The 19,360-nt window shown below is 49.5% G+C and overlaps 1 protein-coding gene across 3 annotated transcripts in view; it reads left to right on the forward strand.

Annotated features, from left to right (window-relative positions):
* Positions 1-19,360, forward strand: part of BLM (BLM RecQ like helicase) — a 188,562-nt gene that overhangs the window by 156,188 nt on the left and 13,014 nt on the right. The gene's annotated exons all lie outside the window — the stretch shown is intronic.

Consider the following 19,360-nt stretch of genomic DNA (forward strand, 5'->3'; position numbering starts at 1 on the left):
TTTAACCCTAGACGGCCTCTCCCTCAGCCTAATCCTCCCAATAGTGCCTAACCCTAATACTCCCCTTGGGCATCCGTCAGCATTGTGTGTGTTTCGGGATTCTGGTGTTGAGATCTCAACCGCTGGGATCCTGGCTACATATCTAAAGGACAAACACATCGGCCAGTACACTGGAGAGTAGATAATTTTTTTCAAATAGTCTAATTTTTATTAATACTATTCAAAATAAAAAACTGTTTTGAATAATGCTTATGCAATCCTCTAAGCAAAGTGACTAACATTTGTTGTATGCTGCACCCACTCACCACCATATATTCCTGGTTATGGGTATTTGTCAATGCACTGATGCACTTACATTAATGATTGATGGTGTTAGTCTGTTACAATGATGGTTATTTTCAAATCCACCTAATTTTAGCCTTATTCTGCTCTCACTATCTGTGGGACATAGCTCCCTCTAGTGGTCCAGTGCAGATTATTACACAACAATACCTGTATTAGTGGCACATACATTTATACATGTACTTGTTATGCAGATTCATTGTAGTGATGTTTTATTTAGTGCCTTTGAAACAAATACAAACTCCACACAGTTAGAGCTGTGGTGGGAATAGAAACCAAGACCTCAATGAGGCTAACCATTACACCAGCTATAGTATACAGAGCCAAAAGAGTGTGTGTGTGTGTATGTGTGTGTGTACATATATTCTATAATCTCTGAAATGTTTGTATTTCTATGGTACAGTCTTCAATAGACCACAAATGCACAATTTACACCCTGTTAAATTCAGAATGTTCCGATTGCCTAATTGGTATTCCTTAACTTTTTTTTTTTTGTCTGTTTCACATTAAAGTTGTTAGTATACCCAGGAATGGTTGAGGACCACTTCCGATGCAGCAAACAATATGGCCTGCAATTCACTTGTTTTTATAGCAACAAAAGAATATGGGCTCAACAGGAACACAAGTTAAAATTGTACTCTTGTCTGAAACCCCTCCCCCTCTACCGCAGGATGACATGTTCATTTTTTGTTTCCTTCAAAAGTACATACCTCCCAACTTCTATGTCTAGGGGCTACCGGAAACGGGGTGTGGTCTTGGCCTCGTGGCACTGACCTGTGGTCCAGCATTTTGGGGGGGTGCCCAGCGCTCCCGAGGAAAGCTGGGCATCCCCCTGCTCTCCTCCCAGTTCTGAATAGATGCAGTGCACTGCTTTGCTCAGCAGAGCAGCGGGTGATCAAAGGCAGCCCCAACTCCACAGGGAATGACATTGGGGTGTAGAGTAGGATCTTGATCCGAGGCACCAACAGGCTCAAAGCTTTGACCTTCTTTTCAGAATGCCTAGCGCCGCCTCCTCTATAACCCCGCCTCCGTGCACAGGAGCTCAGTTTTGTAGTTGGTGCCATACAGTAAGCAGGCATACAACACGGATGCTGCTCCAGCAGCCCTGAGAGGAAGCTTTTAAAAGAAAAATGAATACTTCGAGGGCTGCAGCAGAGACACTGACTGTGTTGGATGTCAGTCAGACATCTCCTGCTGCAGCTCCATCACCTCCCCCAGCGGCGCTGTACACTCCCGCGCCCTGGTTGCCGGGTACCTACAGCGGAGGCTCCGTTTTTCTTCCAGTTAGTCACACAAAGGACCGCTGTTCTCCTGGATCGCGTGGCCGCACTCAGGGAGGAGGTAAATGGGTCCCCCCGGCGGGTCCCGCTGTAAATCGCGATCCCGCGCGGCCGGTGGAGACACTGTGGTAGTACAGGGACCCCACTAGACCACCAGGGCAAGGGCACAGGTCGGTTTTCTCTCATAAATCGTTTATATAAGCCCACAGTACCCGGTGGTGGAGTCCAGCAGGGAGATAAGGCTTTGACCTGTAGCCCCTCCCCCAGCCCCAAGGCGCCATTAGGGGAAAAGTTCCCACCCTGGAGCTGCATATCTCTCTATCCCTCACTCCCTGTCAGCGTTTGGGCAAATCCTTCTCTGTAAAGCCACCTGCATGTCAGCGCTGTGCATTTTACAGGACACTTAAGTATTCTACATGTCTGCTGACAGTGTTAGTTAAGAAAGAGTGCATTTAGTCAGAGTTATATTGTACAAGTACCCTGTGATATACATCCAGTCTTTACTGTGCATTATTATATCTATTGAGTGTATACCTATACATAGTACTACTCTGTATTGCTAGTCCAGTGCAGTTTTATTGCATGTCATAATTTCTGCATTGTACAATGTGACTCTGTGTGTGTGCATATAGCTGCTGTGTGACCTCCATTTCGTGTATCTCGCTCGGATTGCTTTCCCTATATTCTATAACCTGAGGGGGCTAAGTGCGTCAGGTTTATCATTTAATATAGGTAGTTCACAGGATATACTCTGTGTATTTCTCTGACGTCCTAGTGGATGCTGGGACTCCGTAAGGACCATGGGGAATAGCGGCTCCGCAGGAGACAGGGCACAAGAATAAAAGCTTTAGGATCAGGTGGTGTGCACTGGCTCCTCCCCCTATGACCCTCCTCCAAGCCTCAGTTAGATTTTTGTGCCCGAACGAGAAGGGTGCAGGCTAGGTGGCTCTCCTGAGCTGCTTAGAATAAAAGTTTAATTTAGGTTTTTTTATTTTCAGTGAGTCCTGCTGGCAACAGGCTCACTGCATCGTGGGACTAAGGGGAGAAGAAACGGACTCACCTGCGTGCAGAGTGGATCGGGTTTCTTAGGCTACTGGACATTAGCTCCAGAGGGACGATCACAGGTTCAGCCTGGATGGGTCACCGGAGCCGCGCCGCCGTCCCCCTTACAGAGCCAGAAGAGACGAAGAGGTCCGGTGAAATCGGCGGCAGAAGACAATCCTGTCTTCAGACTAAGGTAGCGCACAGCACCGCAGCTGTGCGCCATTGCTCTCAGCACACTTCACACTCCGGTCACTGAGGGTGCAGGGCGCTTGGGGGGGAGCGCCCTGAGACGCAATATAGATGACAAATACCTTAGGTGGCAAAAGAATACATCACATATAGCTCCTGGGCTATATGGATGTATTTTAACCCCTGCCATTTTTACACAAAAAAGCGGGAGATAAGGACGTCGTGAAGGGGCGGGGCCTATCTCCTCAGCACACAAGCGCCATTTTCCCTCACAGTTCCGCTGGAAGGACGGCTCCCTGACTCTCCCCTGCAGTCCTGCTTCAGAATCAGGGTAAAAAAGAGAAGGGGGGGCACTATTGGCAGCAAATGACAATATAAACAGCAGCTATAAGGGAATAACACTTATATAAGGTTATCCCTGTGTATATATATAGCGCTGGGTGTGTGCTGGCAGACTCTCCCTCTGTCTCTCCAAAGGGCTCGTGGGGTCCTGTCCTCTATCAGAGCATTCCCGGTGTGTGTGCTGTGTGTCGGTACGTGTGTGTCGACATGTATGAGGAGGAAAATGATGTGGAGGCGGAGCAATTGCCTGCGTTAGTGATGTCACCCCCTAGGGAGTCGACACCTGACTGGATGATCGTGTTCAAACAATTAAGTGATAATGTCAACACTTTGCAAAAAACTGTTGACGACATGAGACAGCCGGCAAATCAATTAGTGCCTGTCCAGGCGTCTCAGACACCGTCAGGGGCCCTAAAACGCCCGTTACCTCAGTGGGTCGACACAGACCCAGACACAGATACGGAGTCTAGTGTCGACGGTGATGAGTCGAACGTAATGTCCAGTAGGGCCACACGTTACATGATCACGGCAATGAAGGAAGCATTGCACATTTCTGACACTACAAATACCACTAAGAAGGGTATTATGTGGGGGGTGAAAAAACTACCAATAGTTTTTCCTGAGTCAGATGAATTGAATGAGGTATGTGATAAAGCGTGGGTTTCTCCCGACAAAAAACTGCTAATTTCTAATAAATTATTGGCACTATATCCTTTCCCATCAGAGGTTAGGACACGTTGGGAAACACCCCCTAGGGTAGATAAGGCGCTCACACGTTTATCTAAACAAGTGGCGTTACCGTCTCCTGATACGGCCACCCTCAAAGAACCAGCTGATAGAAGGCTGGAAAATATCCTAAAAAGTATATACACACATACTGGTGTTATACTGCGACCAGCAATCGCTTCAGCCTGGATGTGCAGTGCTGGAGTCGCGTGGTCGGATTCCCTGACTGAAAATATTGATACCCTGGATAGGGACAATATATTGTTAACTATAGAGCATTTGAAGGATGCATTACTATATATGCGTGATGCACAGAGGGATATTTGCACCCTGGCATCAAGAGTAAGTGCTATGTCCATCTCTGCCAGAAGAACGTTATGGATGCGTCAGTGGTCAGGGGATGCGGATTCCAAACGACATATGGAAGTATTGCCGTATAAAGGGGAGGAGTTATTTGGGGCTGGTCTTTCGGACCTGGTGGCCACGGCAACGGCTGGAAAGTCCACCTTCTTACCCCAGGTCACTTCACATCAACAGAAAAAGACACCGTCTTTTCAAACTCAGTCCTTTCGTTCCCATAAATACAAGCGAGCAAAAGGCCATTCCTTTCTGCCCCGGGGCAGAGGAAGGGGAAAAAGACTGCACCATGCAGCCGCTTCCCAGGATCAGAAGCCTTCCCCTGCTTCTGCCAAGTCTTCAGCATGACGCTGGGGCTTTACAAGCAGACTCAGGCTTGGTGGGGGCCCGTCTCAAGAATTTCAACGCGCAGTGGGCTCACTCGCAAGTGGATCCCTGGATTCTACAGGTAGTATCGCAGGGGTACAAACTGGAATTCGAGGCGTTTCCCCCTGGCCGGTTCCTGAAGTCTTCTCTGCCAAAGTCTCCCTCCGACAGGTAGGCAGTTCTGGAAGCTATTCACAAGCTGTATTCCCAGCAGGTGATAATCAAGGTACCCCTCCTACAACAAGGAAAGGGGTATTATTCCACGCTGTTTGTGGTACCGAAACCGGACGGCTCGGTGAGACCAATTTTAAATCTGAAATCCTTGAACACTTACATAAAAAGGTTCAAATTCAAGATGGAATCACTCAGAGCGGTGATAGCGAACCTGGAAGAAGGGGACTATATGGTGTCTCTGGACATCAAAGATGCTTATCTCCACGTCCCAATCTACCCTCTCACCAAGGGTATCTAAGGTTTGTAGTACATGACTGTCATTATCAGTTTCAGACGCTGCCGTTATGGGTTGTCCACGGCACCTCGGGTCTTTACCAAGGTAATGGCCGAAATGATGATTCTTCTTCGAAGAAAAGGCGTATTAATTATCCCTTACTTGGACGATCTCCTGATAAGGGCAAGGTCCAGGGAACAGTTAGAAGTCGGAGTAGCACTATCTCAGATAGTGTTACGTCAGCACGGGTGGATCCTAAATATTCCAAAATCGCAGCTGATTCCAACGACACGTCTTCTGTTCCTAGGAATGATTCTGGACACAGTCCAGAAGAAGGTTTTTCTCCCGGAGGAGAAGGCCAAGGAGTTATCCGAGCTAGTCAGGAACCTCCTAAAACCAGCCCAGGTGTCAGTGCATCAGTGCACGAGGGTCCTGGGAAAAATGGTGGCTTCTTACGAAGCAATTCCATTCGGAAGATTCCATGCAAGAACGTTTCAGTGGGATCTACTGGACAAATGGTCCGGTTCGCATCTTCAGATGCAGCAGCGGATAACCCTGTCACCAAAGACAAGGGTGTCTCTCCTGTGGTGGTTGCAGAGTGCTCATCTTCTAGAGGGCCGCAGATTCGGCATCCAGGATTGGATCCTGGTGACCACGGATGCAAGCCTGAGAGGCTGGGGAGCAGTCACACAGGGAAAAAATTTCCAGGGCTTGTGGTCAAGCATGGAAACATCTCTGCATATAAACATTCTGGAACTACGGGCCATTTACAATGCCCTAAGTCAAGCGAAACCCCTGCTTCAGGGTCAGGCGGTATTGATCCAATCGGACAACATCACGTCAGTCGCCCACGTAAACAGACAGGGCGGCACGAGAAGCAGGAGGGCAATGGCAGAGGCTGCAAGGATTCTTCGCTGGGCGGAAAATCATGTGATAGCTCTGTCAGCAGTGTTCATTCCGGGAGTGGGCAACTGGGAAGCAGACTTCCTCAGCAGACACGACCTTCACCCGGGAGAGTGGGGACTTCACCCAGAAGTCTTCCACCTGATTGTAAACCGTTGGGAAAAACCAAAGGTGGACATGATGGCGTCACGTCTAAACAAAAAATTAGACAGATATTGCGCCAGGTCAAGGGACCCTCAGGCAATAGCGGTGGACGCTCTGGTGACACCGTGGGTGTACCAGTCAGTGTATGTGTTCCCTCCTCTGCCTCTCATACCAAAAGTACTGAGAATCATAAGAAGGACAGGAGTAAGAACGATACTCGTGGTTCCGGATTGGCCAAGAAGGACTTGGTACCCGGAACTTCAGGAGATGCTCACGGAAGACCCGTGGCCTCTACCTCTAAGAAAGGACCTGCTCCAGCAGGGGCCTTGTCTGTTCCAAGACTTACCGCGGCTGCGTTTGACGGCATGGCGGTTGAACGCCGGATCCTGAAGGAAAAAGGCATTCCAGATGAAGTCATCCCTACCCTGGTCAAAGCCAGGAAGGATGTAACCGCAAACCATTATCACCGCATTTGGCGAAAATATGTTGCGTGGTGTGAGGCCAAGAAGGCCCCTACAGAGGAATTTCAACTGGGTCGTTTCCTCCATTTCCTGCAAACAGGACTGTCTATGGGCCTAAAATTAGGGTCCATTAAGGTTCAAATTTCGGCCCTGTCGATTTTCTTCCAGAAAGAACTGGCTTCAGTACCTGAAGTTCAGACATTTGTAAAAGGGGTACTGCATATACAACCTCCTTTTGTGCCTCCAGTGGCACCTTGGGATCTCAATGTTGTTTTGAGGTTCCTTAAGTCACATTGGTTTGAACCACTCACCACTGTGGACTTAAAATATCTCACATGGAAGGTGACGATGCTGTTAGCCCTGGCTTCAGCCAGGCGTGTGTCAGAATTGGCGGCTTTATCATATAAAAGCCCTTACTGAATTTTTCATTCTGACAGGGCAGAATTGAGGACTCGTCCTCAATTTCTCCCTAAGGTGGTTTCTGCTTTTCACATGAACCAACCTATTGTGGTGCCTGCGGCTACTAGGGACTTGGAGGACTCCAAGTTACTTGACGTTGTCAGGGCCCTGAAAATATGTTTCCAGGACGGCTGGAGTCAGAAAGTCTGACTCGCTGTTTATCCTGTATGCACCCAACAAGCTGGGTGCTCCTGCTTCTAAGCAGACTATTGCTCGTTGGATTTGTAGTACAATTCAACTTGCACATTCTGTGGCAGGCCTGCCACAGCCTAAATCTGTAAAAGCCCATTCCACAAGGAAAGTGGGCTCATCTTGGGCGGCTGCCCGAGGGGTCTCGGCTTTACAACTTTGCCGAGCAGCTACTTGTTCAGGGGCAAACACGTTTGCTAAATTCTACAAATTTGATACCCTGGCTGAGGAGGACCTGGAGTTCTCTCATTCGGTGCTGCAGAGTCATCCGCACTCTCCCGCCCGTTTGGGAGCTTTGGTATAATCCCCATGGTCCTTACGGAGTCCCAGCATCCACTAGGACGTCAGAGAAAATAAGATTTTACTTACCGATAAATCTATTTCTCATAGTCCGTAGTGGATGCTGGGCGCCCATCCCAAGTGCGGATTGTCTGCAATACTTGTACATAGTTATTGTTAACAAAATCGGGTTATTGTTGTTGTGAGCCATCTTTTCAGAGGCTCCTTCGTTGTTATCATACTGTTAACTGGGTTCAGATCACGAGTTGTACGGTGTGATTGGTGTGGCTGGTATGAGTCTTACCCGGGATTCAATATCCTTCCTTATTATGTACGCTCGTCCGGGCACAGTATCCTAACTGAGGCTTGGAGGAGGGTCATAGGGGGAGGAGCCAGTGCACACCACCTGATCCTAAAGCTTTTATTCTTGTGCCCTGTCTCCTGCGGAGCCGCTATTCCCCATGGTCCTTACGGAGTCCCAGCATCCACTACGGACTATGAGAAATAGATTTATCGGTAAGTAAAATCTTATTTTTTCCCTGTGATTTTTAGTCACCATATACCTATTGAATTCCCTGTTTGTGCTGTTACACTGCACTGGGGGTTCTTGTCAGGTATTGTGCTGCTGATATTGTACTGTGTTGCCCTGCGTTGAGCTTTTGAATATGCCGGCTACAAAGGGCAATGGTGCTTGAGCTGATCCCACATTGTGTGGTGGTGACGCTGCAGACACATTTGAGGAAAACATAGCAGCTGAGGGTTCAGGTCCTGGGGGATCCTTACCCCCAAGTGGGACTGTAGCAACGGGGGTTCATAATGACTCACCTTGGGCTACCTTCTCCACGCTATTGAATACGCTATTGAATATAGACTGACGCCCCCTATGGGACCGCCTGTGCCGGTGCAACCGCTTATGGTCCCTGCGGTTAACCCGCCATGGGCAGATCAACTGTTCGCTCAGTTACAGCAATTGAACCAATCACTGACTACTCAGAAGTCTAACCCTCGCCCGCCTAAGACCAAGGGGTCCTCTATGCAGGCCATTACTTCCTCACAATCCACCAACGTCCCAGACACCTCATCTGATGAGGATGGCGTTTATACTGACCCCACAGATTCTGATCCTGACGCTTCTGATGGGGATTCTGTTTCACAGGTGGATGTTCCTGACTTGTTGGAGGCTATCAGGACCATTCTTCAAATTACTGAGGATCCGGAGCCCGATGCTGCCCCTAAGAAACCGGACAGGTTTAAACGTCAGAAAGTGGTTAAACAAGTTTAACCATTTGGCTGACATACGTCAGGAGTCCTGGGAAAATCCAGGAAAGAAATTCACGCCTCACAAGAAGATGCTGGCTCACTACCCCCTCGCTGCGGATCTAAGTAAAAATTGGGAGACACCCCCGCCAGTGGATTCGCCGGTGGCGCGGCTGGTGGTATCCTCCCCTCTGCCGGTAACGACCGTCACGTCTCTGAAAGAACCGATGAATAAGCGTGTGGAGGGTTGTGTTAAGGCGATTTGCACCCTAACTGGTGCTGCGCATAGGCCCACCATTGCAGCGACATGGGCTGTTGAAGCGTGGGCTCAGGAGCTGGTGGCGGAGTTGCCTTCCAACGCTTCTGATCATGCTAGACAATGTCTGTCTTAAATTGTCACAGCTTCTCATTACATTAAGGAGGCGGCTTCTGATGCCGGTATTCTGGCAGCCAAGGCTTCTACTAAGTCCATTTTGGCTCGCCGGATTCTCTGGTGACGGTCCTGGTCTGTGGATCTGGACTCTAAGAAAACCCTGGAGGTACTCCCTTTTAAGGGAGACATTCTTTTCGGAGAAGACCTCAACAAGATAGTGGCTGACTTAGCCTCTGCTAAAACAGCATGTCTACCTAGTACTGCTCCTTCGGTGCCGAAGGCTAAAGTACACCATTTCGCTCCTTTCGTCCTTCAGGGAAAGCAAAAGGTCAGGCGTACCCGAAACAGGTTCGCACTTCCAAACCCAGTAAGCCCAAACCCAAAAGGGCTTGGGCTGCCCGTCAGCCTGCTTCCAAAACTGACAAGCCTGCTGCATGACGGGGTGTGCCTCCCTCTGGGGGATCCCAGGGTGGGGAGCCGACTTCTAGGGTATACCCAGGAATGGTTGAGGACCACTTCCGATGCCTGGGTACAGGAAGTCGTCACTCGAGGTTACGCCGTATCCTTCAAGAATCGTCCCCTTCATCGATTTTGCCTGACAGACGTCCCTTCGGATCAGGTGAAAGCAAAAACTCTTCATTCGGTGGTACAGTCCCTCCTGGACACAGGAGTGGTAGTACAGGTACCTCTGGCTCAGAGAGGCAAGGGGTTCTATTCACCGCTGTTCCTAGTCCCGAAACCGAATGGGTCCTCCCGGGCCATTCTCAACCTCAAGTCCTTGAACAAATTTGTGAGGGTCTCCAAGTTTCGTATGGAATCTCTTCGCTCTACCGTTCTGGCCTTGGAACCTTGGGAATATATGGTCTCTCTGGACATACAGGATGCTTACCTGCATATTCCCATCGCAGTGTCGCATCAGCAGTACCTGAGGTTTGCGGTTGGCAACCTCCATTACAAATTTCGGGTGTTACCTTTTTGGTTTGGCCACGGCTCCGCAAGTCTTCCCCAAGGTCATGGCGGTAATGACGGCTGTACTCCGCCGTCAAGGGGTCAGGATCCTACCGTACCTGGACGACTTGTTGATCCTGGCAAATTCCCATGAATTCTCCTACACCATCTGGATCTGACTATCCAGTTTCTGCAAGCCCACGGGTGGCTCATCAACTGGAAGAAATCTTCCCTGGTCTCTGCTCAGAGCATGGTGCACCTGGGGGCGTTTTTAGACACTCGCAACCAGCGGTTGTTCTTGTCTCAGGAGAAAGTCCTGAAGCTTCAGGATAGGATTCGACGCTTCCTATCTCGTCCGCAAGTGTCGATTACATTCGGCAATGCAAGCGCTAGGTCTCATGGTGTCGGCATTCGACATGGTGGAGTACGCTCAATTCCATTCCCGCCCTCTGCAGAAGTTGATTCTTGCCAAATGGGACGGCCTGCCTCACCGGATCAGGTCTCAAATGATCTCCTCGTCTCCGGAGGTCCGTCTATCACTGAGCTGGTGGCTTCAGGACCAACGATTGAGCAGGGGTCGTCCCTTCTGGATCTCCAACTGGGTCCTTCTGACTAAGGATGCCAGTCTGAGAGGTTGGGGTGCGGTGTTGGAGCAACACTCTCTTCAGGGTCGGTGGACCAAGGAGTAGTCTCTCCTCCCGATAAACATTCTGGAACTGTGGGCGGTGTTCAATGCTCTGAACTTGGCCCAGCATTTAATACAGAACAGACCTGTTCAAGTACAGTCGGACAATGCCACCACAGTGGCGTACATCAATCATCAAGGCGGCACTCGAAACTGCATGGCAATGAGGGAAGTATCAAGGATTCTTCAGTGGGCGGAACGCCATCTGCCAGCCATATCGGCAGTATTCATTCCGGGGGTCCTAAACTGGGAAGCAGACTTTCTTAGTCGTCAGGACGTACACGCCAGAGTGGAGCCTCCATCCAGAAGTGTTTCAACTCCTTGTGGACAGGTGGGGTCTTCCAGATGTGGACCTGATAACGTCTCGACACAATCACAAGGTTCCGGTCTTCGGAGCAAGGACAAGGGATCCTCTACAAGTGTTCGTGGGCGCACTGGCAATTCCATGGAACTTTCATCTGCCATACGTGTTTTCTCCGGTGTCACTCCTGCCCAGAGTAATAAGGAAGTTCAAGCAAGAAAGAGGAATCCTACTTCTGATCGCTCCCGCGTAGCCCAGACTGCATTGGTTCTCAGACCTTCAGGGTCTCTCGATAGAGCGTCCCCTTCTACTTTTGCGGTGCCCAGATCTCCTCGTTCAGGGCCCCTTTGTATATCAGGATTTAGTTTAATTGGCTTTGACGGCATGGCTCTTGAAGCTTCCGTCTTGAAAGCCAAAGGATTTTCTGAGGCGGTCATTCAAACTATGTTGAAGGAAGCCGGCTTCTGCTCGGATTTACCTTAGGGTCTAGAATTCTTACTTTGCTTGGTGCGCCTCTAACAATCATGACGCTTACAAGTTTAGTACGGCCAATCTTTTGGCCTTTCTACAACAGGGCCTGGACTTGGGCCTTCGTCTGGCCTCCATCAAGTTTCATATTTCTACCTTGTCGGTTTGGTTCCAGAGAAAAATTGTGACTTTACCTGATGTTTATACGTTCACTCAGGGTGTGTTGCGGATTCAACCTCCTTATGTCCCGCCTGTGACTCCTTGGGACTTATCGGTGGTTCTATAGGTGTTACAAGAGTCTCCGTTTGAGCTTCTTGAATCTTCAGACCTTAAGTGGCTTTCTCTTAAGGTTTTGTTTCTGCTGGCTATTGCCTCTGCTAGACGGGTGTCGGATTTGGGTGCCTTATCTTGTAGGTAACCATATCTGATTTTTCACTGTGATCGGGCGGTTCTTAGAACACGTCCCGGGTATTTACCTAAGGTGGTGTCTTCTTTCCGCCTTTAATCAGGAGATTGTGCTTCCGGCATTTGCCTCTCCTGATTTGTCTTCCAAAGAGCGGTCTTTGGATGTGGTACGGGCTCTCCATATCTACGTGAAGAGAACTGCCTCCATTAGGAAGTCTGATTCTCTCTTTGTTCTGTTTGGTTTTCACAAACGTGGCTGGCATGCTCACAAGCAGACCCTAGCCAGATGGATTAGAATGGTGATTGCACATGCTTATGTACAGGCTGGCCTTCCAGCTCCTGCTACCGTCAAGGCCCATTCTACTCGGTCTGTTGAACCTTCTTGGGCGGCCTGCCGTGGTGCGACTTTTGAACAATTGTGCAAGGCGACTACTTGGTCCTCAGTGAACACGTTCATAAGGTTCTATGCCTTCGATACTTCGCCTCCCAGGATGCTTCCTTAGGACGCCGGGTTCTTGTGCCCGCTACAGTGCGTCCCCTCCCATAAGGAATTGCTTTAGGACATCCCCAATGTCATTCCCTGTGGAGTCCAGTGTACTCCGCAGCAGAAAACGAGATTTATGGTAAGACATTTCCGTTGTTAAATCTTTTTCTTCGAGGTACACTGAGCTCCACTGGGCGCCCACCCTGACGCACTTAGCTTCTTTGGGTTGGTATGGCATTAGCCGCTGACACTTTCTCCTGTCGTGAGAATGTGGTGTATGTGGCTACGAACAGTTGTCGTCTCTTTTGCCTGCTACTGCATTGGACTGGTTAACAAAAACTGAGCTCCTGTGCACGGAGGCAGAGTTATAGAGGAGGCGGGACTAGGCATTCTGGGAAGAAGGTCAAAGCTTTGAGCCTGTTGGTGCCTCGCATCAAGATCCTACTCTACACCCCAATGTCATTCCCTGTGGAGCCCAGTGTACCTCGCAGAAAGAGATTTAACAACGGTAAGTTCTTACCATAAATCTCGTTTTTTTCAGCTAACCGAACATCTTAAATGGGGAACATCAGGCTTGGGCAACTTTGTGTTCAACTACTAATCACCCAGACAAAAACAGTATGTATGACAGGCTACTCATCTATGAATCCATAAACTCCAGTGTTGGGAATCACCTTCTTCCCGAGACTGGTTGTTCAATTCCACCTCAAATTCCTGGTTGAGAGGAGTCTTAAATCATAGATCTTCTGAGGTTTCCACCCAGATACTTTTTTTTTACCACCAACCTTTCAGGAAAGGTGACTTTTACCGGGGCTAATTGTCCCGCCGGGGGCTATCTAATTAGCCCGATAAGCCGGCACGAGACGAGGCTTATCAGGGATTTTGCTTCACCTACCTCAGACAGGCGAAACCAAATCACGGAAAAAGACAGTTTCTCTGACGTCCTAGTGGATGCTGGGGACTCCGTAAGGACCATGGGGAATAGCGGCTCCGCAGGAGACTGGGCACAACTAAGAAAGATTTAGGACTACCTGGTGTGCACTGGCTCCTCCCTCTATGCCCCTCCTCCAGACCTCAGTTAGAATTTTGTGCCCGGCCGAGCTGGATGCACACTAGGGGCTCTCCTGAGCTCTTAGAAAGAAAGTATATTTAGGTTTTTTATTTTCAGTGAGATCTGCTGGCAACAGACTCACTGCTTCGAGGGACTGAGGGGAGAAGAAGCGAACCTACCTGCTTGCAGCTAGCTTCTTAGGCTACTGGACACCATTAGCTCCAGAGGGATCAGACACAGGCCCAGCCTCGGTCGTCCGGTCCCGGAGCCGCGCCGCCGCCCCCCTTGCAGAGCCAGAAGCAAGAAGAACGTCCAGAAAATCGGCGGCTGAAGACTCCGGTCTTCATTAAGGTAGCGCACAGCACTGCAGCTGTGCGCCATTGCTCCCCATGCACACCTCACACTCCGGTCACTGATGGGTGCAGGGCGCTGGGGCGGGGGGCGCCCTGGGCTGCAATATAAATACCTTAGCTTGGCAAATAAACACATAATATAGTCAGGAAGACTATATATGTGTAAAATCCCCTGCCAAAAATATCCAGAAAAAAGCGGGAGAAGTCCGCTGTGAAGGGGGCAGGGCTATCTCCCTCAGCACACTGGCGCCATTTCCTCTCACAGCTCCGCTGGAAGGACGCTCCCAGGCTCTCCCCTGCAGTTTCCAGACTCCATAGGGTAAAAAAGAGAGGGGGGGCACTAAATTTAGGCGCAAACTTGTGTATTATAGCAGCTATAGGGGAAAAATCACTGTGTGTAGTGTGTATCCCTGTATTATATAGCGCTCTGGTGTGTGCTGGCATACTCTCTCTGTCTCCCCAAAGGACTTTGTGGGGTCCTGTCCTCAGTCAGAGCATTCCCTGTGTGTGTGCGGTGTGTCGGTACGGCTGTGTCGACATGTTTGATGAGGAGGCTTATGTGGAGGCGGAGCAGGTGCCGATAAATGTGATGTCACCCCCTGCGGGGTCAACACCTGAATGGATGGACATGTGGAAGGAATTACGCGACAGTGTCAACTCCTTACTTTAAAGGTTTGACGACATAGCAGATGTGGGACAGCCGGCTGCTCAGCCCGTGCCTGCCCAGGCGTCTCAAAAGCCATCAGGGGCTCTAAAACGCCCACTACCTCAGATGGCAGACACAGATGTCGACACGGATACTGACTCCAGTGTCGACGACGATGAGACTAGTGTACATTCCAATAGAGCGATTCGTTATATGATTACGGCAATGAAAAATGTGTTGCACATTTCTGATATTACCCCAGGTACCACAAAAAAGGGTATTATGTTTGGGGAGAAAAAGCTACCAGTAGTTTTTCCCCCATCTGATGAATTAAATGAAGTGTGTGAAGAAGCGTGGGCTTCTCCCGATAAGAAACTGGTAATTTCTAAAAAGTTACTAATGGCGTACCCTTTCCCGCCAGAGGACAGGTCACGTTGGGAGACATCCCCTAGGGTGGATAAAGCGCTCACACGTCTGTCAAAAAAGGTGGCACTACCGTCTCCGGACACGGCCGCCTAAAGGAGCCTGCGGATAGAAAGCAGGAGGCTATCCTGAAGTCTGTATATACACACTCAGGAATTATACTGAGACCGGCTATTGCTTCAGCATGGATGTGCAGTGCTGCAGCTGCGTGGTCAGATTCCCTGTCGGAAAACATTGATACCCTAGATAGGGACACTATATTGCTAACCGTAGAGCATATTAAAGACGCTGTCTTATACATGAGAGATGCACAGAGGGATATTTGCCGGCTGGCATCTAAAATAAACGCAATGTCCATTTCTGCCAGGAGAGGATTGTGGACTCGGCAGTGTACAGGAGATGCAGATTCTAAAAGGCACATGGAAGTTTTGCCTTACAAGGGTGAGGAGTTGTTTGGGGATGGTCTCTCGGACCTCGTTTCCACAGCGACAGCTGGGAAGTCAGCATTTAGAGGGAGAGGGAAAAAGCTGCAACATACAGCCAGTTCCCAGGAACAAAAGTCCTCCCCCGCTTCCTCTAAGTCCACCGCATGACGCTGGGGCTCCACAGGCGGAGCCAGGTACAGTGGGGGCCCGTCTCAAGAACTTCAGCGACCAGTGGGCTCGCTCACGGGTGGATCCCTGGATACTACAAGTAATATCTCAGGGGTACAAGCTGGAATTCGAGACGTCTCCCCCTCGCCGTTTCCTCAAATCTGCCTTGCCGACAGCTCCCCCGGACAGGGAGGCAGTGCTGGAGGCGATTCACAAGCTGTTTTCTCAGCAGGTGATAATCAAGGTACCCCTCCTTCAACAAGGACGGGGTTACTATTCCACAATGTTTGTGGTACCGAAACCGGACGGTTCGGTGAGACCCATTTTAAATTTAAAATCCTTGAACACTTATATAAGAAGGTTCAAGTTCAAGATGGAATCGCTCAGGGCGGTGATTGCAAGCCTGGACGAGGGGGATTACATGGTATCATTGGACATCAAGGATGCTTACCTGCATGTCCCCATTTACCCTCCTCACCAGGAGTACCTCAGATTTGTGGTACAGGACTGTCATTACCAATTCCAGACGTTGCCGTTTGGTCTGTCCACGGCACCGAGGGTATTTACCAAGGTAATGGTCGAAATTATGATACTCCTTCGAAAAAAGGGAGTTTTAATTATCCCGTACTTGGACGATCTCCTTATAAAGGCGAGGTCCAGGGAACATTTGTTGATCGGAGTAGCACTAGCTCGGGAAGTGCTACAACAGCACGGCTGGATCCTGAATTTTCCAAAGTCGCAGCTGGTTCCTACAACGCGTCTACTGTTCCTGGGGATGGTTCTGGACACGGAACAGAAAAAAGTGTTTCTCCCGGAGGAGAAGGCCAAGGAGTTGTCATCTCTAGTCAGAGACCTCCTAAAACCAAAACAGGTGTCGGTGCACCACTGCACGTGAGTCCTGGGAAAGATGGTGGCTTCTTACGAAGCAATTCCTTTCTGAAGGTTCCATGCAAGGATCTTTCAGTGGGATCTGTTGGACAAGTGGTCCGGATCGCATCTTCAGATGCATCGGCTGATAACCCTGTCTCCAAGGACCAGGGTGTCGCTGTTGTGGTGGCTGCAGAGTGCTCATCTTCTAGAGGGCCGCAGATTCGGCATACAGGACTGGGTCCTGGTGACCACGGATGCCAGCCTTCGAGGTTGGGGGGCAGTCACACAGGGAAGAAACTTCCAAGGACTATGGACGAGTCAGGAGACTTCCCTACACATAAATATTCTGGAACTAAGGGCCATTTACAATGCCCTAAGTCAGGCAAGACCCCTGCTTCAACACCAGCCGGTGCTGATCCAGTCAGACAACATCACGGCGGTCGCCCATGTAAACCGTCAGGGCGGCACAAGAAGCAGGATGGCGATGGCAGAAGCCACAAGGATTCTCCGATGGGCGGAAAATCACGTGATAGCACTGTCAGCAGTGTTCATTCCGGGAGTGGACAACTGGGAAGCAGACTTCCTCAGCAGGCACGACCTCCACCCGGGAGAGTGGGGACTTCATCCAGAAGTCTTCAAGCTGATTGTAAATCGCTGGGAACTTCCACAGGTGGACATGATGGCGTCCCGCCTCAACAAAAAGCTAAAAAGATATTGCGCCAGGTCAAGGGACCCTCAGCCGATAGCTGTGGACGCTCTAGTGACACCGTGGGTGTACCAGTCGGTTTATGTGTTCCCTCCTCTGCCTCTCATACCCAAAGTACTGAGAATAATAAGAAGGAGAGGAGTAAGAACTATACTTGTGGTTCCGGATTGGCCAAGAAGAGCTTGGTACCCAGAACTTCAAGAAATGATCTCAGAGGACCCATGGCCTCTGCCGCTCAGACAGGACCTGCTGCAGCAGGGACCCTGTCTGTTCCAAGACTTACCGCGGCTGCGTTTGACGGCATGGCGGTTGAACGCCGGATCCTGAAGGAAAAGGGCATTCCGGAGGAAGTCATCCCTACGCTAATTAAAGCTAGGAAGGAGGTGACCGCAAACCATTATCACCGCATATGGCGAAAATATGTTGCGTGGTGTGAGGCCAGAAGGGCCCCAACGGAGGAATTTGAGCTGGGTCGATTTCTGCACTTCCTACAGTCAGGGGTGACTATGGGCCTCAAATTAGGTTCCATTAAGGTCCAGATTTCGGCTCTGTCGATTTTCTTTCAAAGAGAACTGGCTTCACTGCCTGAAGTTCAGACGTTTGTTAAAGGAGTGCTGCATATTCAGCCCCCTTTTGTGCCTCCAGTGGCACCTTGGGATCTCAACGTGGTGTTGAATTTCCTTAAGTCACATTGGTTTGAGCCACTTAAAACCGTGGAACTAAAATATCTCACGTGGAAAGTGGTCATGCTGTTGGCCTTGGCTTCGGCCAGGCGTGTGTCAGAATTGGCGGCTTTGTCATGTAAAAGCCCTTATCTGATTTTCCATATGGATAGGGCGGAATTGAGGACTCGTCCCCAATTCCTTCCTAAGGTGGTATCAGCTTTTCATTTGAACTAACCTATTGTGGTGCCTGCGGCTACTAAGGACTTGGAGGATTCCAAGTTGCTGGACGTAGTCAGGGCCCTGAAATCTATGTTTCCAGGACGGCTAGAGTCAGGAAAACTGACTCGCTATTTATCCAGTATGCGCCCAACAAGCTGGGTGCTCCTGCTTCAAAGCAGTCTCTTGCTCGCTGGATCTGTAGTACGATTCAACTTGCACATTCTGCGGCTGGACTGCCGCATCCTAAATCTGTAAAAGCCCATTCCACGAGGAAAGTGGGCTCTTCTTGGGCGGCTGCCCGAGGGGTCTCGGCTTTACAACTTTGCCGAGCTGCTACTTGGTCGGGTTCAAACACATTTGCTAAATTCTACAAGTTTGATACCTTGGCTGAGGAGGACCTTGAGTTTGCTCATTCGGTGCTGCAGAGTCATCCGCACTCTCCCGCCCGTTTGGGAGCTTTGGTATAATCCCCATGGTCCTTACGGAGTCCCCAGCATCCACTAGGACGTCAGAGAAAATAAGAATTTACTCACCGGTAATTCTATTTCTCGTAGTCTGTAGTGGATGCTGGGCGCCCATCCCAAGTGCGGATTGTCTGCAATACTTGTATATAGTTATTGCCTAACTAAAGGGTTATTGTTTGGAGCCATCTGTTCGAGAGGCTCAGTTGTTATTCATACTGTTCACTGGGTATAGTATCACGAGTTGTACGGTGTGATTGGTGTGGCTGGTATGAGTCTTACCCGGGATTCCAAATCCTTTCCTTATTGTGTCAGCTCTTCCGGGCACAGTTTCCTAACTGAGGTCTGGAGGAGGGGCATAGAGGGAGGAGCCAGTGCACACCAGGTAGTCCTAAATCTTTCTTAGTTGTGCCCAGTCTCCTGCGGAGCCGCTATTCCCCATGGTCCTTACGGAGTCCCCAGCATCCACTACGGACTACGAGAAATAGAATTACCGGTGAGTAAATTCTTATTTTTCGTGTGACCACTGGGCTATTTTTACCGAAAACACACAGGTTTCACTGAACCTGTGTTGTTTTCGGGAGAAAGGGTTTTTTTTGTTTGTTTTTTATACAGGCAATCAATTGGGATAGCCTGGAGAAGAAGAAAAAAATTGCGGAAAATCGCGAAAAACATACTTTTTTCGGACCTGGTGTTTTACCTGGTCTAATTGGATATCCCCTAAAAGTTTTGCCTTATACAAAACAGTTCAGTACTTGGTCTTATAATGGGTAGTGCTTCAAGTCCCAGAATAGCAGAATGGGGTTGGTTACTACTCATATCTTTTCACTGTCTAGAAAGCAGATTGAATTATTATTATTATTATTATTATTATTATTATTTATTTTTTTGGTCTGAAGTCCCTAAACATCCAGCTTTGGGTG

The sequence above is a fragment of the Pseudophryne corroboree genome, chromosome 6 (genome assembly GCF_028390025.1).
Source record: "Pseudophryne corroboree isolate aPseCor3 chromosome 6, aPseCor3.hap2, whole genome shotgun sequence".
Classification (NCBI taxonomy): Eukaryota; Metazoa; Chordata; class Amphibia; order Anura; family Myobatrachidae; genus Pseudophryne; species Pseudophryne corroboree.